Consider the following 23,688-nt stretch of genomic DNA (forward strand, 5'->3'; position numbering starts at 1 on the left):
CCTGGTCATGTTCTCTGTGCAATGCTTTTCCCCTAAATAGCCACACAAATAATTCCTTCACCTGCTTCAGAATTGCTCAATCTTCAGATTTTCTCTGATGTCTAAGCTACCATATATAAAACTGCAACCACTCCCACTATACTCTTGATCACCCTTACCTACTCTACTTTTTGTTTTTCCATAGCACCTTTTCTTTTCTAACAAACTATACAATTTATTTATTTATTATTTTTATTTCGCCTCCCCCCACCAACCACCTACCCTGCTAGAATGTAAACTGCAGAATGGCAGGAATTTCTTTTATAAAGTTTATTTTTTATTTTGAGAGGTGGGAGGCAGAGAGAGAGAGAGGAAGAGACAGAGAAAATCCCAAGCAGGCTCTGCACTGTCACTGCAGAGCCAGACATGGGGCTGGAACTCACAAACCACAAGATCATGACCTGACCTGTAATCAAGAGTCCAATGCTTAACCGACTGAGCCACTCAGACGCCCCAGAATAGCAAGAATCTTTATCTTTTTTGCTAATGGGTCCATTTTGAATGCCTACAAGAATCAACAAATGTTTAAGAACTCAACAAGTAAGTAGTAAATAAGTAACAAAGATACAAATAAATATTCAAGAAACAAGTAATGAAATGGATGGAGAATTCCAGGTTTACTCAGAAACAAACATCAGACTAGCTTCAATGTATAAGAGAAAACAGTGCAACAAAGTCATTCATTTCTGAAGAAAATGAACCTTGAATTCCATACCCAAATCATCCATCTATCAATAAGAGGTGAGGGTTAAATAAAGTCATTTTTAAACGTTTTATTTTAAAAATAACATCATACTTACAGAAACATAACCAAAAATAATTCAAGTAATTTTCACATACCCTTCATGCAGTTTTCCCAAATGTTAACACTTTATTAATGTCTCCCTCCTCTCTCTCTCTTTCCCTCTCTCTCCCCGCCTCTCCCCATCTTCCCTCCCTCTCTCTCCTATATATTATCTAGTTTTATCTACCAGAAAACAATAAGGCAAACATGGAGCTTTCAATTAATACAATGGAGAATCATTCTCATTAACTAAATTTATGATGTGTCTTCATGAGAATAGTTGTATTTGACAGTAGCCATATAATTGTATTATAGTTGCATAATTGTAGTGTAGTTGTATAATTATATACTTGTATTTCTAGTCATATAATGTGAATATGTCTATACCCACTCTGAAGATATAAGTAAAGATAACAATGACTAACATAAATATCTTCTCAGTATTATACAGTAACTAGGTTTTTAGTATAACCTAAGAACACTGCTGCCTTTGCCAGGGAGCCCACTAGAATAGTATTCCAGAACCTCTTTTAAACATAAATAAGTTGGGTGGCTCAGTCGGTTAAGGGTGGGACTTCAGGTGAGGTCATGATTTCATGGTTCGTGGGTTTGAGCCCCACATAAGGCTTTGCGCTGACAGCAGGCAGCCTGCTTCAGATTCTGTCTCCCTCTCTCTCTGCCCCTCACCCCCTCTCTCAAAAACAAACATTAAAAATTTTTTTTTAAATCTATATAAGTTGGAATGGCATTCTGAAACTTCATGTTTGTCAATCACTGAAATAACAAAGTGCACATTATAGGTTAATGAAATTTAATATTCAAATTTAAAATGTTTATTCTATTTTCTTCTATCTCAATTTATAATGAGTTCAACTTTTAAAAAAAAAGTTCAGCTTTCATCCCATACTTTCTTAAATCATTGTGTGCAAGTTTGTCCCATTCATCCCAAATATAAAGTTAAGAATAGCACTTTCACTATCAGTACCATTTGGGAAAATATTAGAAGAGGAGATAGTTAAGAAATAGAAATAAAATAATTTTCATTTGTGTATAATACTGTGTGGTTAAACGGTAATTTCACTGCTGCTGCATCCATCCACCTCCTCCAGAACTTGAGGTCAGTGGAGTTAGCAGAGAAGGAACGAAGCATGATTCATTTATTGACCATAGGAACATTCTTTAGATCTTTACTCATATATTATTTTCATATATGATATGGATCCTTCCTGGTCATTCTATCCAAAATTACCCAGACATTCCCTATGCCTTTCCTACCTCATTTTTTTTTTTCTTAGCACTTATCATTGTTCTGCTTATTCAATTTTCTTATTGCTAGATTTTAGGTGACAAAGCGGCTTTCCAAACCTTCAAAGGGGGTGCAATCTTTCCCTACTCATACCCAACAGCTGCCCTTACATCAGAGACAAGGGATAGCCAAGGAATTTACAGAAAAATACCTTCCATCTCCCAGAAGTCTGATTTTCCAAATACAACAAAGAGATCAAAGGCTTTGTTTTATATCCTAAGCACGAACATTAATATATAGACTAGCTCATCATCTTCTTAAATCACAGCACTATATATTATATTAGATATTTCTGCTGGCCCTTGTATTTCAATGTCTCAGCAACTCAAACCACATTTTTCAATCACTGCTTTGGTCCACTTCCAAATTCAATCGTCTTGACAACATTCATCATTTTCTGCAAGATGCCACCCTAAAGAAACTTAGGACTTTATTTATTTCAGTTCTCTGATCCCAGATGCTAACCTCCTCTATATAATTGCCAGTGTACTCCCTGTCATTCCACCCTGGAAAGGTAGACCAGATGCACAGTCATCATTCCTCAGATCTGTGCATCACATTTTGCTTTTCAAAGCACTTTCACTCTCAGTATCTCACTGGACTGTGTGAGATGGCTGAGAAAAGTGCTATTCTGCCATTTTACAACCAAGGGAACTGAAGCCTATTTGCTCAGTGACTTAATGGCAAAGCCTCTTTTAGTGTTCTCACTGCCTCATCAGTTAGTCCTGATGCCAGCATGTTCACACATTTTTGTTGTGGCCACTCTTGCAAAGTGTGCTAAAACTATCACTATTTTAAAGTTGTAATGTGCTTATATTGGTTCAGTTAAAAATTCTCAACATAAGTTTTTTGAAGTTACAGCTTTTTTTAAGTTCAAAATACAGAAGATTTAAAGATATATTTCAAAATTAGCAGAAATTTTCTGACCCTCCTCCTGGCCAGCCATGTCTCATAGGTATGAGTTAAGATGTAGCAACTTGTAATCACACCTGCCAAGGATAGAAGATGCAGTCTGGGATTGGGGTAGAAAGGACGGTGGAGGTGGCAGTGTGAGTAAGAAGAAAGAGACAAAAACCCCTAGTGAAAGCAGCCAGGGGAGATGACCATTCCATTATATAAGCAGGCAGTCTGGAGCAAGGTTACTAAGTCCAAACAGGGAAAGATATGAGGATATGCTAAGATGTGAGACTGTCAGAAAGTGACACGAAGAATAATTACAAAATTTCAGAATATGCAGTTACAGTATCATTTTGCATCATTCCAATGGCTAGAGGGCTTAAGGATAGTCTGGGAACCAAAGACAAAGTACCACAGATTTGGACTTGGGGATCTTTTGACTAGGGAACAAATTCTAGGAATTCTTTTAGTTTACAGTTTTAGCAAAGATATTGAAGGATATTTAAGAATTCCAAGTGTTGTATTCAGTGAAATTAATTTGTTCTGAGAGGCAATACAAATCTGCGTTTTTAATTTATTCATTTTTGAGAGACATAGTATGAATGGGGGAACGGCAGAGAGAGAGAGAGGGAGACACAGAATCCAAAGCAGGTTCTAGGCTCTGAGCTGTAAGCACAGAGCCCAATGCAGGGCTTGAACTCATGGACCGCAAGATCATGACCTGAGCTGAAGTCAGATGCTTAACCAACTGAGCCACCCAGGCAACCCTAAATCTGGTTTTTTTTTTTTTTTAAGAGTGTGGCCACTATAAATACTAAAAAAAATAATTCATCCAATAAATGTTGGAAATAAATTATTCTTTATGAATGGCTTATATCTGACTAATTCTTAAGGAATGATTATTTTTATGTCTTTATTTCTGAATGTCTTATGTTTATTTGGGATCATGTGTAACTTTTTCAGATACACTAGATACGATGGTCATGTGCCATGAGATTGAAAACTAATTACAACTGCATATTAATCAACTACTACTTTGATGTTGACAAATTTTTTACCTGTGATAATAGATGCAGCTTAAGAAAGAGAACATCCAGACAATGAAATATTATTCAGCACTAAAAAGAAATGAGTTGCCACATCCTGTATAGGCATAAAAGGTCCTTAGGTATACAATACCTAAGTAAAAGAGCTAATCTGTAAAAACTACATACTGTATGGCATTATGGATAAAGCAAAACTATAGAGACAATAAAAAGATCAATGGTTGCCAGGGTGTATGCATTTTGAGGGATGAGTAGGCAGAGCACACAGGATTTTCAGAGCAGGGAAAATATTTGTATGGACGAATAATGGAACATGAATACATATAATGATGGATAGATGTCATTATGTACTTGTCCAAACCCACAAAATGTACACCAGGAGTGAACCCTAATGTAAACTATGAACTTTGGATGATTAGATGTATCAGTGTAGGTTCACAAATTGTAACAAATGTTGTGCTCTAATGAGGGATGTTGACAGTGGGGGAGGCTCTGCATGGTGGGGGCAGGGAGTATATAGGATATCTCTGTACCTTCTCTCTGTGTGTGTATGTATGCACATGTATACATATGTTATATATAAATATATATATATATATATATATATATACATATATATATATATATACTGTCTAATAAAATGAATACCTTTCTTGTAAGCTTAAAATCTAACTGTTTTATGAGTATTATACGTTGACTTAGGTAACAGAGTAGGTTCCTTGTGAGTTGACACTGGTGAAGATAGAACAACTGAAAAGGAATGGGCAGAGGTCAGAGGCCTGAAAGAATGTGTGGATGCCAAAGGTACATTGAATGGTGGACTGAGGGCATTTATCAAATATACAAAGGCACCATGGGATCTGCAGGACTCTCAACACATAACAATTCCATCCAAACCACTGCACTAAGAGATCCGGCCAAACTTTAGCATGGCTCCTAGCAGCATGAAGCCATGTACCTAGGATGACTCCCTATTGACCACTGTCCACCATTAAAATGTCTGCCTGAGAAGCACAACACGGCCAGAAGAATTTACTGCTTTTCTAGCCAACACCTGGCATAGGCTTCTAACCTCCCTTTCTTAGAGAATTTACTAAAAAGGACTTACATGTAATGTATCCCTTGAAACTCAGAAGTGTCTTCCTCAAGGATCTGAGAACTGTTACTCTAAAATGTAATCATGAGGCAGTACAGGGCCTCTGTCTCCCACTCTCTGTGGGAGTAACTTTTAATTTTAAATTTTAAATTGTAACTTTTAATTTTTCTGACTCTGCTGAGCCCCCTGCTCTCCCCGCTCCCTCACTTTCTGCGTCCCTATTGTCAGTATATTCTGATTAAAATCTGTTTTCAGTACTTTAACTAATTCCCAGCTATATGTACCTTTGACACCGTGTCTATAACACAGTAAGAACATAAGCTGGAGTCCAGGGACAAGTCCAAGATCAAATCTTGAGAGGCTGATCCAGGAATCAAACCAAGGACGTAGAATGTTCTGCAGTAGTCCAGATGAATTTGTGCATTTCTTTGTAGCAGGACCTCATTTCTGAAGCCATTGAGGACCTCTATTGTTTTGGCAGTGCTATGAACTGAATTATGCACCCCCCCCCAAAATTCATATTTTGAAGCCATGACCACCTCCCCCATGTGATAATATTTGGAGATGGAAACTTAGGCTTAGCTGAGGTCATGAGAGGGGGCTTTCATGATGGGATTTGTGTCCTTATAAGAGACACTGGAGAGATCTCTCTCCTTTCTTTCTCTCTCCAACATGTTAAAACACAGTGAGAAGGTGGCCTTCTGCTAAGAAGTAAAGCCTACCCTGGAGAACTGAATCAGCTAGTACCTCAATCTTGGACTTCTGGTCTCTAGAATTGTGAAACGTAAATTCCTGTCCTTTAACTCAAAAAGATACATGCACACCAGCCTGTTCAGCACTGCATTATTTGCAATAGCCAAGATATGGAAACAACCTGTGTTCATTAACGGATAAATGGATAAAGAAAATGTGGTCTATGTATACAATAGAATGTTATTCAGCCATAAAAAATAAATGAACTACTGCCATTAGCAACATGATGGATGGACCTTGAGGGCATTATGTTAAGTGAAATAAGTCAGAGAAAGACAAATACTGTGTGATCTCACTTATATATGGCAAACTTAAAACAACAAAACAAGCTCCTAGATGCAAAGAACAGATTGGTGATTGCCAGAGATGGGGGTTGGGCCAGTGGATGAGATGGGTGAAGGGAACCAAAGGTACAAACTTTTCCAGTTATAAAATAATCATGGTGCAAAGTGACTACAGTTAATAATACTATATTGCATGTTTGAAAGTTAAGAGAGTAGATCTTAAAAGTTCTCGTCACACAAAAAAAATTTTTAACTATATATGGCTACAGATGTTAACTAGATATACACAAGTGTTGAATCATACTGCACACTTGCTGTACCCATGTTGTATGTCAATCCTGTTGTTTAAGCCACACAGTTTATATTTTGTTATGGCAGCCTAAGAAACAGGAAGAATTGTAGGCACATAGGACATTATCCAGATTTGTGAAAAGTATCCCAATAAAACAGTTCAAGATCTGCTTTTGGATAGGAATTTTATGTTCACAAATACTACAATGAAGTACTAAAAGGCTAATATAGATGTTTATATAAAGGCCCAAAGGAGGGACTATTTACATCCATGTAAAAAAGGAATAAGAAAATGGTTATACAGCAAGGAGCACGGTCTCTGCAGCTTTTGACTGTTCTAAAGGCCAGAAACTCTCCAGTTACTATGTTGTACACCTGAAACTAATGTAACATTGTGTGTCAAGTATACTTAAATTAAAAATTAATTAATTATTTAATTCAGGGAACTCTGTGCGAAGTGTCCATTGAAAAATCTCCTGCTAGGGGCGCCTGGGTGGCGCAGTCGGTTAAGCGTCCGACTTCAGCCAGGTCACGATCTCGCGGTCGGTGAGTTCGAGCCCCGCGTCACGCTCTGGGCTGATGGCTCAGAGCCTGGAGCCTGTTTCCGATTCTGTGTCTCCCTCTCTCTCTGCCCCTCCCCCGTTCATGCTCTGTCTCTCTCTGTCCCAAAAATAAATAAACGTTGAAAAAAAAAAAGAAAAATCTCCTGCTAACTTTTAGGGCATTCCCTTGTACGTTACTGAGTTCTTTTGTCTTTTTCGTTTTAAGATATTTTCTTATTACTATATTTTGCCAACTTAATTACAAGATGGCTTGGTGTTGGCCTACTTTTGTTGATTTTGATGGGAGTTCTCTGTGCCTCTTGGACCTGAATGTCTGTTTCTTTCCCCAGATTAAGGAAGTTTTCAGCTATTCTTTCTTCAAATACATTTTCTGTCCCCTTTTCTCTCTCTTTTTCTTCTGGAACTCCTATAGTAAGAATATTATTACATTTGACAGAATCCCTGAGTTCCTTAAGTCTATTCTCATTTTGTGTAATTCTTTTTTCTCTCCTTTGTTCAGCTTGATTACTTTCCATGACTCTGTCTTCTAGGTTACCAACTCATTCCTCTGCTTCTTCCATCCTGCTATTCTTTCCATCAAGGCTGTTTCTCATTTTGTTTTTGAGCCCTTTAACTCTGCTATGTTATTCCTTATTTCTGTGTTAAGGGTCTAATTCATGTCTTCCAATCCTTTTTTCAAGTCCAGTGAATATGCTTATGATGATTTCTTTAAATTTTCTATCAGGCATGTTACTGTTTCATTTAGATCTCTGGCCATGACCTTGTCCTGTTCTTTCATTTGGTATAAATTTCTCTGTCTTCTCATTTCATCTGCCTCTCTGTGTCTGTCTCTGTGAGTTAAGAAAGTCAAATAAGTCTCCTGCTCTTAAAAGTAGTGACTATGAAGAGGAGATCCTGGAGTGCCCTGCAGTGCTGTGTCCCCTGTTCACCAGATCCTGGTACTTCAGGAGAGTATCCTATGTGTGTTGCTTATGCCTTGCTGTTGTGTCTAAGTGACTTTCAGTGCATTTGCCTGCACTGACTCTGCCTGACGCTGCCTGTTGTGGGTTGTTCTTGACTTCTGCAATATTAGTGGGACCTAGGCAGGCCAGCTCTGAGGACATGCCTGATGGGGAACTTGGGAATGGGGTGGCAGTGCTAGCAAAACATGTGTTGGACCTATGCCAGATCTCTGAAGCACTGTAGTGGCTGGGGACTGCACAAGGAGGCCAAGGGCAGGAGGCTGGCCATGGTGCATAAGGATGGCTGCGCTTGGCTGGGCCCAGCACATGATAGGGACTGGGTGTGTACAGGTAGGTGTGGTGGGCATGGCATTCAAGACAGCAGCTGTGTACCTAGCACCTGGGTGCAGTGTGTGAGGCACAGCCTCAGGGTGCGCAGCTGGGTAGGGCATACATGCAGCTTTAAAAAAATTTCTCTGAGCCCTGGACCAAGGGTACTAATGTCTATGCAGCCCTATGTCTGCAGGTGATTCTGTGTTTACGCTAGAGGGCAAGGAAGAAAATGGTACCTGCCAGCTCCCTCATTTCACAGAAGTCCCCCAATACACTCTGAAATCAGTATGAACAGATCTGTCTCATGTTTGACCCCAGTGTTGTGTAAACTGCTGTTTTTATGTGACTTTCCAAGCAGGCTGCAGTCTCTTTAAGGGCAGCAACCCAGCTTTCACTTGCCCTCCCAGCTCACCCAGTGATGAGTCAGCTGACTTTTAAAGCTCCAGGTTCCAAGTACCACTGGTTTTATAACTCATGGAAGTCAGCCCCTGTGGGTTTTAAAACCAAACATTACAGGGATTAGTCTTCCCCCATGTAAGCTCCCTGGTACAAGGGCCCATTTCTCTGCCCTCTCTACATGTGCCGCTCCCTCTCTCTTGCAGGCAGCCTCCCTCCACTTTTCTGACCTTCCTAACTTTCAGATGCAGCTTCTTCTATTTAGTTGTGGAGTTTGTTCTGCCAGTCTCCTTATTGCTTTCCAGTTTATTGCCTTGGATGTAGACAATATCTAGTTGTAAACATGAGAGAGGGTAGGCTCAGGGTCCACCTACTCTGCTGTCTTCCCAAGATCCTCCCAAATTAATTTCTCTTTAAAATTCATACTTATTACTCTACATACCCAGATAAGTCAGATACCCTAAATAGTTAACTACATATTAGTTTTCTTTTTTTGTACTGTATCAGTTTTATGTATTTATTGATCAAACATTTATTGTCTGTCTGCTATGTGTCAGTCACCGGATTAGTTTCATGTATAATTAATATCTTATGTATATATATTCTGTTTGGCAAATTATCATAGCAATATACCTATTTCAAAATTTGTAGTCAATTAATGCACTGATTTTTAAATAAAATGATGAAAAAATAACCCTTGAAGAGTTACACATGCACTTACCTTGGGATAATATGGTTTAAATTCACTACCCAATTTTGGAGGTGCACTCTCATGTTGAATGTATTCTTTTCTTACAAAAGAAAATATTATTCATCCAATACTTATCACATAATTGTTTAGCATTTGCTTGCTCCCAGTCCTCTTTTAGGCATTTGAAGATACAAAGATGAATAGATAATAGAGCTTACAATTTAGCAATAGAGAAATATAAGCAGCTAACCACAATTAAAAGTGATAAGAGCAATAATCAAGGACACAGTTAGCAAAGCTAATAAACTTTAAGCTTCAGGATCTCTCTCTTAGACAACTTTCCTCCAAGCCCTATGAGGAACCCTGAAACATGTCTTCAGTTTTGGTAAGTTATATGTTTCTAGGAATTTATCCATTTCTTCTAGGTTGTCCAGTTTGTTGGTATATAATTTTTCCTAATATTCTCTTACAGTCCTTTCTTTGTATTTCTGTGGTGTCAGTTGTCATTTCTCCTCTTTTATTTATGATTTTGAGTTCTCTCTCTCTCTCTCTCTCTCTCTCTCTCTCTCCCTCCCTCTCTCCATCTCTCTCTCTCTCTCTCTCCCTCCCTCTCTCTCTCTCTCTCTCTCATGAGTCTGGCTACAGGTTTATCAATTTTGTGGATCTTTTCAAACAATCAACTCCTGGTTTCATTGATTGGTTCTAATGTTTTCTGAGTTTCTATACCATGTATTTCTCCTCTATTCTTCATTATTCCTTTCCTTCTGCTGTTTTAGGGTTTTATTCTTCTTTTTCTACTTCCTTTAGGCATAAGACTAGGTTGCTTATTTGATATTTTTCTTGTTTCTGAGGTAGGCCTTTATTATTATGAACTTTCCTCTTAGAACCACTTTTGAAAGATTTGTGGACTGTTGTGTTTTCATTTTTGTTTGCTTCTTTGTACTTTTTGGTTTCTTCATTGATTTCTTGGCTGACCCATTCATTGTTGAGTAGCATGTAATTTAACCTCCATGTATTTGTGGTCTTTCAAGACTTTTCCCTGTGCATTTTCCAGTTTCATAGTGTTGTGGTCAGAAAAGATTCACTGTATGACTTCAATCTTTATGAATTTGTTGAGGCCTGTTTTCTGGGTTAATATGTGATCTGTTCTGGAGAATGTTCCATTTGCACTTGGAAAGAATGTATGTTCTGCTGTTTTAGGATGAAATGTCCTGAATATATCTGTTAGGTCCATCTATTCCAGTGTGTCATTCAAAGTCATTGTTTCCTTGTTGATTTTCTGTTTAGATGATCTATTGACATAAGGGGAATGTTAAAGTCCCCTACTATTATTGTATCATTTTGATTAGTTCCTTTATGGTTGTTATTAACTGTTTTACATATTTTGGTGCTATCATGTTGGATGCATAAATATTTACAATTGTTATGCTTTCTTGTGGGATTGTCCTGATTATTAAACAGTGCCCTTCTTTGTTTCTCATTACAGTCTTTGTGTCTATTTTGTCCAATAAAAATATTGCTACCATGGCTCTCTTTTGACATTCATTTGAATAATAAGTGTTTCTCCACATTCTCACTTTCAATCTGGAGGTGTCTTTAGGTCTGAAATGTGTCTCTTGTGGGTAGCATTATAGATGGGTCTTGTTTTTTCATCCATTCCATCACTCTATGCCTTTTCATTGGAGCATTTAGTGCATTGACATTCAAAGCAGTTATCAATAAGTATGTATTTATTGCCATTTTGTTACTTGTTTTGTGGTTGTTTTTCGTAGTTCTCTGATCCTTTCTCTCTGCCCTTTCATGATTTGTTGGCTTTCTTTAGTGATATACACAGATTTCTTCCTTTCTAAATCTATTGGTTTAGAAAAAAATAGATTTTATTTTTTGTATATCTACTACTGATTTTTGATTTGCGATTACCATTAGGTTTGTATATGACATCTTCGGCATATAGCAATCTATATTAAGATGATGGTTACTTAAATTTGAACTCATTTTTTACTCTTCTCCTCCATGCCCCATGTTTTAGGTATATGGTATATACCCAAAATCCTTCCTCTTACATCCTTCTATCTTTGTGAGACTATAATGCTAAAGGAGATAAGCCAATGAAAGGAAGACAAGTGTATGATTTCATTTATATGTGGAATTTAAGAAACAGAATAAATAAAGAGAAAAAAGAGACAAACAAAAAAATGGACTCAACGATAGAGAATAAACTGATGATCGCTTCTCGGCCTTTTGGCTAAGATCAAGTGTAGAATAAACTGATGGTTACCAGAGGTGGGGGATGGGAGAAAATAAGAGAAAAAAAAAAAAAGGTCTTCACATGGTCATATGTTTTTGCAAACTTTGTGAAAAAAGTAAGATATTTAACTACAAAGTTTAAAATCTTTGTGTCCTTTTATTCCAGTTTCTCCATTATATTTCCCTTGTACAAGGTATCTTGAGTGACCAAAGGCATTTTGGAGATGTATCAAAGGACTTATTGAGTTGGGAATACATTTAGTTTCAGCTTAGTAGGATGGATTTATGAAGTTCATGATCATTTCTATCAATAGATTGTTAGCCTTCTCATTGTAAAAAATATTTCCTAGGTACACTCCTACCATCCACTGTGGCAGGAACAGAGGTGGCACTATGATTTGAATATGTCTCATAATGCCTGGAACCAGAAGTGAGAGGAAAGTAGAGGAGACAAAAGTCTGAATATATGGAGTCAGAAGTTAGTCGAAAATTCTTCCCATCATCAGACATGTATTATTGTAAGCAGAATATTCAATTTTCATTAATACCTAGTAAAAATGAAAGTTCTCACTTGTCACAATTATACTTAATTATGCAACAAGTACAGTTATAAGCGTTCCATATTTTTTTATTTTTTATAGAAATAAATGTAATAGACATTATATCAGAATTCCTATGCTTAAACAGTAAAAATTCATAGTAATTACAATAAATCATAAGCATGTCTCTCACAGCTCATTTATGAAAAAAGTGATACATGTTTTACCAAATTTGAAGATCCTAAAATATCCTAAATTTTACTAATTAAAATATACAAATTACAAATTAATATACAAATTATAAATAACAACTGGTGAAGTGGAAACTTCAAAATGATGAATAAAAAATAAATTTTGATAAGCAATACCATAGGCAAGATTGAAATATGCTTCTATTCTCTATAGGAAAATAATGTTATAAGTTTTGGTCCCTTCTTAATAGAAGTTATTAGTGACCATTAGCCAATAAAATAGGGGAGAAAGTATTACAGAAGTATGTTAGGTCATAATTAAATAAAATATTATGTAATATTTTATGATTTTGTTATATACTCAGTTATTTTCCACTTTTTAAAGTTGTGATTTACTGTAACTTCTAAATTCTAAAGAAATGTTCACCTTCTTGTTTAATTTTGTATTGGTAACTTTATATTCTTTACAGTTAAAGACAGGCTCCCAAATTATAAATTCTTTAATCCATGCAAAACTGGATCTACTATAACAGTTGTTTCTTTTGTCCAAATTTTCTTCTCCTATAAGATAGCAAAGGTCAGTGCCCATTGAGGAAGGGGTCCCCACAGGCCAAAGCTGGTTGGTAAAAAAACGAACAATTAAAAAAAGGCATTAAGTGAGATCTGAGCTGGGGAAGGGAACCCAACTGTGCAGACAGCCCAAGGAAGTTTTTACAAATGATGTAGAAACTAAAGTTTTTGAGTCTGGGGTATCAGAGTAGCAGCACAGAGTCAACTGAGTAAGATGAGGGTGGTCTTTGGTGAATGTCTGGAACCACTGTTTTGGTGTAAGAAAGGGATGGCTACAGAATGATACTGACAAAATCATTCCAGTGTATATTCTTATATATCAATTTGCACAATATAAGTCAGTGACCAGTACTTGCAGATTTGTATGGAATTGAAAGTATCAGAAAAGATTTAGAGGAAGGGTAAGCATGAACTGGTAGAAAGGATAAAAATATTTTTTTAATGTATTGGTAAATATAGTTTGAATATCTAAGGTACTCTATCTAATCTAACTCTGCAGTAATTGAAAACTAATTAATCTAAACCATTGTTTCTAATATTTTATTTTATTGTATTGTATTTAGAGAGGGAGAGAGCATGAGTAGGGGAGGGGAGGAGGGGAGTGAGAGAGAGAGAGAGAGAGAGAGAGTATTAAATAAGCTCCACACTCAGTGCAGAGCCTTACAAGGGGCTCGATCCCAATGACCTGAGTTGAAATCAAGAGTAGGAGACTCAACCAACTGAGACACCCAAGCACCCCAAACCACTGTTTCTAAAACTGAGACTCCTGATGTAACAGGAGTTCCTAAGTTCTCAAATCTCAGAAAAACTAGTCTAAACTTTGTGGTAAAAATCTCTGAAAAATAGTCCATAACTTATATTGCATATTTATGATTGCATGCACACAATCATTTCTATCTTTGCAAATATATTTAAAAGGAATGTCTTATATTCTAAATAACTTTCCATTTTCCCTATGTAATTACCTAGCATATTCTTTTTTTATTTTTTAATTTTAATTCCAGCTAATTAACATACAGTGTTACATTTATTTCGGGTGTACAGTATAGTGATTCAACAATTACATACATCACCTATACTCATCACGACAAGTGCACTCCTTAATATCTATCACCTATTTCACCTATCCACTCAACCCCCTCCCTTCTGATAACCATCAGTTTGTTCTTCACTGTTTCTTGATTTGTTTTCTTCTTGGTCTCTCCTTTTTTCCCTTTGCTCATTTTTTTGTTGTTGTTTCTTAAATTCCACACATGAGGGAGCGCCTGGATGTCTCAGTTGGTTAAGTGCTTGTCTCTTGATTTTGGCTCAGGTCATGATCTCACTGACCATGAGGAGCCTGCTTGGGTTTCTCCCTCTCTCTCTCTCTCTCTCTGCACTTCTCCTGCTCATGTTCTCTCTGCCTCTCTCAAAATAAATAAATATTAAAAAAAAATTCCACATATAAGTGAAATCATATGGTATTTGTCTTTCTCTGGCTTATTTTATTTAGCATTATGCTCTCTAGCTCCCTCCATGTTGTTGCAAATAGCAAGATTCACTTTTTATGGCTGAATAATATTCCATTGTGTGTGTGTGTGTGTGTGTCTATCTATATATATACACACATACATATATATATATACACATATGTATATATATACACATATGTATATGTATATATATACACCACATCTATATCCATTCATCAATCTATGGACACTTGGGCTGCTTCCATATCTTGGCTCTTATAGATACTACTGCTAGAAACAGGGGTGCATGTATCTCACTGAATTAATATTCCTGCATTCTTTGGGTAAATACCCAGCACTGTGATTGATGGATTATAGGGTAGTTCTATTTTTAACTTTTTGAGGAACCTGCATACTGTTTTCCACAGTAGCTGCACCAGTTTGCATTCCCATTAACAGTGCCCAAGGGTTCCTTTTTGTCCACATCCTCGGCAACACCTATTGTTTCTTGTGCTATTAATTTTCATCATTCTGACAAGTGTGAGGTGATATCTCATTGTAGTTTTGATTTGCATTTCCCTGATGGTAAGTGATGATGAACATCTTTTTATGGGCCTATTGTCCATCTAGATTTGTCCTTTGGAGAAATGTCTAATCATGTCTACTGCCAATTTTTTAATTGGATTATTTGTTTTTTGGGTGTTAAGTTGTAGAAGTTCTTTGTGTATTTAGACACTAACACTTTATTGGATATGTCATTTGCAAATATCTTCTTCCATTCTGTAGGTTGCCTTTTAGTTTTGTTGATTGTTTCCTTTGCTGTGTAGAATTTTATTTTGATGTACCTGAATAGTTTATTTTTGCTTTCATTTCCCTTGCCTCAGGAGACATATCTTTAAAAAATGTGGGTATGGCCAATATGAAAGAGGTTATTTCCTATGTTCTCTTCTGGATATTTAAGGTTTATGTCTCAAATTTAGGTCTCTAATCCATTTTGAATTTATTTTTGTGTATGATCTAAGAAAGTGGTCCAGTTTCATTTTTTTTGCATGTTGCTGTCCAGTTTTCCCAGCCCCATTTGTTGAAGAGACTGTATTTTTCCCATTGGATATTCTTTCCTCCTTTGTCAAAGACTGACCATATAGTTGTGGGTTCATTTCTAGGTTTTCTATTTTGCTCTATTGGTCTACTGTTGATTTTTGTGCCAGTACCATACTATTTTGATCACTTCAGCTTTGTAATATAACTTAGAGTCAGGAATTGTGATGCCTCCAGCTTTGCTTTTCTTTTTCAATGTTGCTTTGGTTATTTAGGGTATTTTGTGGTTCCATACAAATATTAGGAACGTTTGTTCTAGCTCTGTGAAAAATGCTGTTGGTATTTGATAGGGATTACACTAAATCTATAGATTGTTTTGGGTATAGACATTTTAACAATATTTGTTTTTCCGATCCATGAGCATGGAATGTCTTACCCTTTTTTGTGTGTCATCTTCAATTTTTTTCATCGGTGTTTTACGGTTTTCACATACAAGTCATTCACCTCTTTGGTTAGGTTTACTCTAGCTATCTTACTGTTTTTGGTACGACTGTAAGTAGGATTGATTCCTTAATTTCTCCTACTGCTACTTCATTATTAGTATATAGAAATGCAACAGATTTCTCTACATTGATTTTGGTATCCTTCAACTTTATCAGTTCTAGCAGTTTTCTGAAGTCTTTCAGGTTTGTTATTGTCAGTATCATGTCATCGGCAAAGAGTGAAAATTTTACTTCTTCCTTAGTGATTTGGATGCCTTTTATTCCTTTCTGTTGTCTGATTCCTGTGGCTAGGTCTTCCAGTACCTAAGTTGAATGAAAGTGGTGAGAGTTGACATTCTTGTATTGTTCCTGACCTTAGGGGAAAAGCTCTCAGTTTTTCCTGTTGAGGATGATAATAGCTCTGGATTTTTCATAGATGGCCTTTATCATGCTGAGGTATGTTCCCTCTAAACCTACTTTGTTGAGAGTTTTTTATCTTGAATTGGTGTTGCACTTTGTCAAATGTTTTTTTCTGTGTCTATTGAAATGATCATATGGTTCTTATCCTTTCTCTTATTGATGTGATGCATCACATTGATTTGTGATTATCGAACCAAACTTGCAACTCAGGAATAAATCCCACTTGATCATGGTGAATGATTTTTTTAATACATTGATGGATTTGGTTTGCTAGTATTTTGTTGAGGATTTTTGCATCTATGTTCATCAGATATTTTGGCCTACAGTTCTCTTTTTTAGTGGTATCTTTATCCAATTTTGGTGTTAGGATAATGGTGGCCTCATAGAATGAATTTGGAAGTTTTCTTCCTTTTCTATTATTTTAAATCATTTTAGAAGAATACATACTAATTCTTTAAATGTTTGGTGGAATTTGCATGTGAAGCCATCCGGTCATGAACTTTTGTTTGTTGGGAATTTTTTGATACTGATTCAATTTCTTTGCTGATTATCAGTTTGTCCAAATATTACAATTATTGGTTGTATTGTTTGTTTGTTTTTTTTCCGAAGAACCAATTCCTGGTTTCATTGATTTGTCCTTTTTTTTTTTTTTAATTTGTATGTCATTGATCTCTGCTCTACTCTTTATTATTTTGCTCCTTCTACTGGTTTTAGCTTTGTTTGTCGTTCTTTTTCTAACTCTTTTAGGTGTAAGGTAAGGTTGTTTATTTGAGATTTTTCTTGCTTCTTGAGGCCTAGCATATTCTTGGTTTATTCAAAACCTTAGCTTTCTATCATCTACTATGAAACATACAAACATAAAATATTCTTACATTAGTTAATGTTTCTCTGACATATATATTTTTTTTAGCACTGAAATTATAAAGTTCCTGACCAGTAACCTCAGCAGCATTGCTGAGCTAAAAAGTTCAAAGGGCCAAAGATGAAAGCAAATTCACACGTATTTGCAGCTTAACTCAGCACTAAAGGTGGACACAAAACTTGGGTATTGTCCAACTCAGTGATCATGGATTAAGAACTGTCTCAGAAGAATGAAAATATGGAAAATAGAGTAACTTATTTTTAAAATCTGAGAGAAATGGTACAATATGCATAGTTATGAAAGTAAAAATTAAAGAGGTGGTTGACCCAAATATTCCACTTCTAGGAATTAATTAAGGAAATAATTACATATGTGGCAAAACAAAATTTATATACGTATGGCATTTTGAGGATGAATTACTTATATAGTGAAATACTATAAATGAATTCAATGTAAAAACAAGAAACTATTGTTAATGTCCATCCAGAGATGACAAAAACAAACAAACAAAAACAAGAAACTGTTAATTAAAATAAGGTACATATTACCATGATTATTGTTAATTCACTAAAAATCATACAGGCAACAATATTTATTAAAATGGAAAATTGTCAAAAAAAGGAAAATTATCTATATTATCTATATTAAATAATATATTTATTCATTTATATATTATAAAAATATATATATTTATTTATATATTATAAAATTTATAATATATATTTATAAATATATAATTATAAATATATATTATAAATATTATTATATTATATATTTATAAATATATATTACATATAATATATATTATATATTTATAAATATATTTATAAATTTTTATATTTATTTATATATTATAAAAATATATATTTATTTATTTATATATTATAAAAATATATAAATATATATATTTATTTATATATATTATTTATATATTTATAAATCATCTATATTATCTACTAAGTTAACAGTATTACATGATCCAATTTTGTAATAAATGTGTGCATAGTTTACATAGGAAACTATTAGAAAAACACTCTATAAAAAGTCAAGTCTACAAAATGCCATTACGTTGTTTAATGGCATTATTAATGATTTGCTCTGTCATTCTGTTTTTAATTTAGGCACATTTATATATTCTTAGCTTTCTTTTTTTATTTTTTTAAATTTTTTTAACGTTTATTTATTTCTGAGACAGAGAGAGATAGAGCATGAACGGGGTGGGTCAGAGAGAGAGGGAGACACAGAATCTGAAACAGGCTCCAGGCTCTGAGCTGTCAGCACAGAGCCCGACGCAGGGCTCGAACCCATGAACTGCGAGATCGTGACCTGAGCTGAAGTTGGACGCTTAGCCGACTGAGCCACCCAGGCGTCCCATATATTCTAAGCTTTCAAAATTAAACATATATTATTTTGTTATTAGAAAAAAGTTATAAAAGGAAAATAGGAAGAAAGTCATCAAATTATAGTTGAAAAGTTGAAAATATTTAACTCTAGCTCTTGCCTACATGATTTCACGAGAATCTTGGCACAAGTTACTGTTGAGGAAATTTTTTCCTCCAACATCAGTCATTTATGTTTCTAATAATTATAGTTGCTCCTGTGCAATTATTTAGTGAATCTTAAATAATTTTATAAAAATTGAATGAAAATAAAACTAAAAAATTATATTAAATAACTAGTTTTTTGCACAAATAATCCACTATAGTCATTAAATATCTGAAATACATTTTCTATAACAAAGTAAAATTGACAGTATATCCTTTTCTGGGCTTATAATTAAAATGACTCCTATTTAACTCCATTACTATCACACTATTATAAGTATTTTAGTTTCTTTTTTTTAATGTTTATATATTTATTTTTGAGAGAGAGAGCACAAGTGGGGCAGAGGCAAAGAGAGACGGAGACACAGAATCTGAACCAGGCTCCAGGCTCCAGGCTCTGAGCTGTCAGCACAATGCCCGCCATGGGGCTGGAACTTACGAACTTTGAGATCATGACCTGAGCCAAAGTCCAGTGCTCAACTGACTGAGTTACCCAGGCTCCCAGTATTTTGGTTTCTAATGTTTGCCAGTGTTTTTATTCTACTTTGATGTTTGCAATTAACTTTAATTTATAGAAAGAAAATTATACACACAAATAAACACACATGTGGACATTAATACCCACATTCATATACACGTAAATAATTATGTATAAACTGCATTAAAGAATGCCATATAGGGGCACCTGGGTGGCTCAGTCAGTTAAGTATCCACTTCGGCTAGGTCATGATCTCATGGTTGCTGGGTTCAAGCCCTGCATGGGGCACTGTGCTGACAACTCAGAGCCTGGAACCTGCTTCGGATTCTGTGTCTCTGCCACTCTCTGTCCCTCCCCCACTCACACTGTTTCTCTCTCTCAAAAATAAGTAAAAATTTTAAAAATTATAAAAAAGAATACCATATATTCCTTAAAATGTTTAAATGTTTAAATTAATTTTACTTAAAATTCCAAATATCTAATTTTCAAAGAACTCAGTGAAAAATCAAAGTTTTAACTCTTTTAGAAGCACTTCATGATTGCCACTCAGTTATTTTGTTACATCTTTTACTACTCTGCACCCCTGGTAACACAAGGCAATCTAAATAGATCTAAGTACATCTGAAGAGCAATATAAAAAACTCAGGATGCAAACATATCTCTTACACTTCTAAATTTGTAAATGACTTCTAACTATCCATATGATCTTTGGTGAAATTTAAAATTATATTTGTTCATGGCTAGAATTAGAAAGAAAGAAAGAAATACAAACAGAGAAAATATAAAGAAACAAGACAGAAAGGGTGGCGGGGGGGGGGGAGGAAGGAAGGAAGGAAGGAAGGAAGGAAGGAAGGAAGGAAGGAAGGAAGGAAGAGGAAAGGAAGAAGGGAATTAGGAAAGGAAGTAAGGGGAGAGAGAGAGAGAAAGAGAAAGGGAAGAAGGAAGAGAGAAAGAAAGAGAAAAAGAAAAAAAGTTATCCCTTTAAAACCAGGTAACCTGGAAATCTGATCAAGCTTTGCTATAACCGTGGTCAGTGGTGATCAAAAGAGGTACAAAAAATTTTCAGGAACATTATCAGCATCTTTAGCTAAAAACGACTAGATAAGGAAGGTGTTTTATACCCTTTGGCCATTTTTAAAAATTAAAGCCTTAATAGAAAATCTAGTGGATTATTTTTTTCTTCTTTTGCACATGTGTTTTTGGGTTTATTTCTTTTCTTTTATTTTTTTCTTTTTGGGTTCTGGTGCATTATTTACATTAATACATCTAATACTATTATTTGCAAAACTCCTGCAGCATATTAAAATATAGTCAGAAACATAAGTGTAAGTTTAATCCCCCTTATCTATTTCACCCATTCTCCTACCTACCTGCCCTCTATCAACTGCCAATTTGTTCTCTCTGTTTGAGTCTGGTTTTGCTTATTTGTTTGTGTCTTTTTTTTATTTGTTTTGTTTCATAAATTCTACATACGAGTGGAATCATGTGGAATTTGTCTTTCTCTGATTGACTTATTTCACTTAGCATTATACTCTCCAGATTCATCCATGTCATTGCAAATGGCAAGATCTCACACTTTTTTACAGCTGAGTAATATTCCAGTGTGTGTGTGTGTGTGTGTGTGTGTGTGTGTGTGTGTGTACGTGTGTGTGTATCACATCTTCTTTATCTATTCACCCATGGATAGACACCTGGGTTGTTTCCATATCTTGTCTATTGCAAAGAATGCTGTGTTGAACATGTATCTTTTTCAGTTGGTTAAAGGATAGGAATTTCTTTTTCACAATTCTGGAGTCTGAGAAGTCCAAGATCAAAGTACTTACTGGATGATTCAGTTCTCCGGGGTAGAGAACTTACTTCTTGGCTGATGGCCACCTTCTCATTTTCTCCTAACATGGTGGAGAGAGAGAGGGAGGAGAAAGAGCTCTCCAGTGTCTCTTATAAGGAAACTAATCCTATCATGAAGGCCTCACTCTCATGACCTCAACCAAATCTAATTACTTTTCAAAGACTCCATCTCCAAATAACATTACATGGGGCAGGTGGAGGTTCATGGCTATAAAATATGAATTTTGGAGGGGATGTAATTCAGTCCATAGCAATGCCTAAAATGACAGAGTTCTCAATGGGTTAAGAAATAAAGTTTTGCTAATATGAAAATTCATCTGGACTATTTCAGAATATTCTAGTTCCTTGGTGTGATTCCTGGCTCAGCCTCTCAAGATTTGATCTTGGATTGTCCCTGATTCCAGCTTGTGTTCTAACTGTGTTGTGGAATTGTAAATAATGTTGCAATAAACATAGAGGTGCATATATCAGTGCAATAGTATGTAAAGCCTAAAAACTGCACACCATTAGGAATACTCTCTGTGACACTGTCTATAATAACCAAAACACTTGAACCATCAGAACATTATGCAATCACGTTCTTTTTAACATAGAATGCCACCTTATATTATTAAATGGAGATATTGGTTAAAAAAGAAAACAGAGATGGTAAGAAAATCTACATTCATATATGCTACCTAATATGAAATAATTTATAATTACCTGAATAAGTATGCTATACTTATGCAACATAACTCCAAATCCTTAAGATGATTAAATAGACCAAAAAAAGCATGACAATAAATTACTCAGGCTGAAATAAAAAATGGAAATAAGTACATGTGAGCTAAATTTTAAAAAATGAAAGAGCAAAAACAGGGAAGAAAGGAATAAAATGATGTCAGCCTTTATTGATGTAAGATAAAGATTGATGCATGCTATATACAGCAAATGAGTAATTTTATTATGCTTAATGATACAAAAAGCGGATCCTGAGCCATCTAGACACATTTACTTAGTTCTGGGAACCAAAAATCATCACTGCTATGAAAATAGCCATGAGGTAAAAATCACATCCCATTTATTGGCATACAAATGTGTACATCAAGCCTAAGAGGGCTAATATTTCTTGGTCAAATGAAATCTGTTCAAAATAATGTAGAGGGAGTTAGACTTAGAAGTGCATGCTCCTAAATAGAAGTGTATGGAGAAAGAAAACATGATACAGCTATTTATAAGAAGCAAAATAGCAGGCATTTGGAAATCGGTGTTAGATTTTTATATTTGGAGGATTTCTGCAACTAGATAAACTAGACAAGCACAATACAGATGTGTCTGTGAGAAATGTTATTTACAATTCAACAGATTTTCCATTGATAAAAATGTGATTAGAATTTTTAAGTAATGCATTAAAGCTTTTTATAAAGCTAAAGATGAGAAGGATGAAGGAACTTGCTATTTTGTATATGCTCTGCTGAGAAATTATAATGGAAATATTTAGGCAATAATGACCTATATCTATTTGTACAGCAATGAGGTAGTAGATGAACTGATGTCATCTTATTTTATACAATGACTCTTTCAAAGCTTTGGTTGAGTTTGCTACCTTCCCAGGAAAAGAACACTTCCAGAAGATTAAAACAACAACAATATTGTAGAGGATTTAAGTTTATAAACTGTGTTGATATATAATACTATTTGAAGAGTTTTACAAATGAGGGAATGGAGGTTTGTAGAGGTTAAGAAATTTACCAAAGTTCACAAGATAATATATTACAAAGTCAGGATTCAAATGAAGTTTTGAATAGTTAGAATCTGGCTCTGTAGAAAATCTCACATATGCCTTTTCGTCTGAGGACCCAGGAACTGATACTGTGGTAGTCTTGCAAACAGTTTCAATTTTATTTTAAGTTTATTCATTTTTGAGAGAGAGAGAGAGAGAGACAGCGTGAGCAGGGGAAGGGCAGAGAGAGAAGGGAGACACAGAATCCGAAGCAGGCTCCAGGCTCTGACCTGTCAGCACAGAGCCCTACACGGGGCTCAAGCTCACGAACCGCGAGATCATGACCTGAGCTGAAATCAGACGCTTAACTGACTGAGCCACCCAGGTGCCCCAAAACAGTTTCAAGAGAGGGTTTCACCTGCATCTGTCATATTACCAAAGAATTAGTTTCTCCTTTAAAAAAACACATGTATCAAAGGAACAAATTTAGAGCAATATGCAATGTATGATCTTTCATTTCTTTCTTCCATGACAAATGCAATTTCCAAACATCTTTTCCTGCTCTAGAAATACTGGATACAGATTATTTGACCCACCTATTCAAGATGTCCCTCTCTGCCATTCCTTATCCTTTTAAAACTGGAATTGAAAAAGCATAATCTTGTGGGTATTTCCTGTTATTGTGTAAGTAATATTTAAGTGACAGGGATCAGCAAATCAAGAAATGGTTGAGGCACTATCTTAAACACATTTTTAGGAAAATATTTAAGTCAATATATCAGACCTAGTATTCTGCTTAAAGAACAAAATTCAAAGAACTGAAATGTTATTTCTTGGGATATACGACTTTACTGTCAGAATGTAAAGCCCTGAGCATCTTGATTGACCACAATGAA

General features: G+C 35.3%; 1 protein-coding gene and 1 non-coding gene across 11 annotated transcripts in view; one reads left to right on the plus strand and one right to left on the minus strand.

Annotated features, from left to right (window-relative positions):
• DLG2 (discs large MAGUK scaffold protein 2) overlaps positions 1 to 23,688 on the minus strand; it is a 2,060,086-nt gene that overhangs the window by 1,694,240 nt on the left and 342,158 nt on the right. The gene's annotated exons all lie outside the window — the stretch shown is intronic.
• On the plus strand, positions 11,646 to 11,827 carry LOC147576788 (U2 spliceosomal RNA). Its single transcript, XR_015241484.1, has one exon. It is a non-coding gene; the product is annotated as a U2 spliceosomal RNA (small nuclear RNA).

This window comes from Puma concolor, chromosome D1, assembly GCF_028749965.1.
Source record: "Puma concolor isolate L17-30 chromosome D1, mPumCon1.1.hap2, whole genome shotgun sequence".
NCBI lineage: Eukaryota > Metazoa > Chordata > Mammalia > Carnivora > Felidae > Puma > Puma concolor.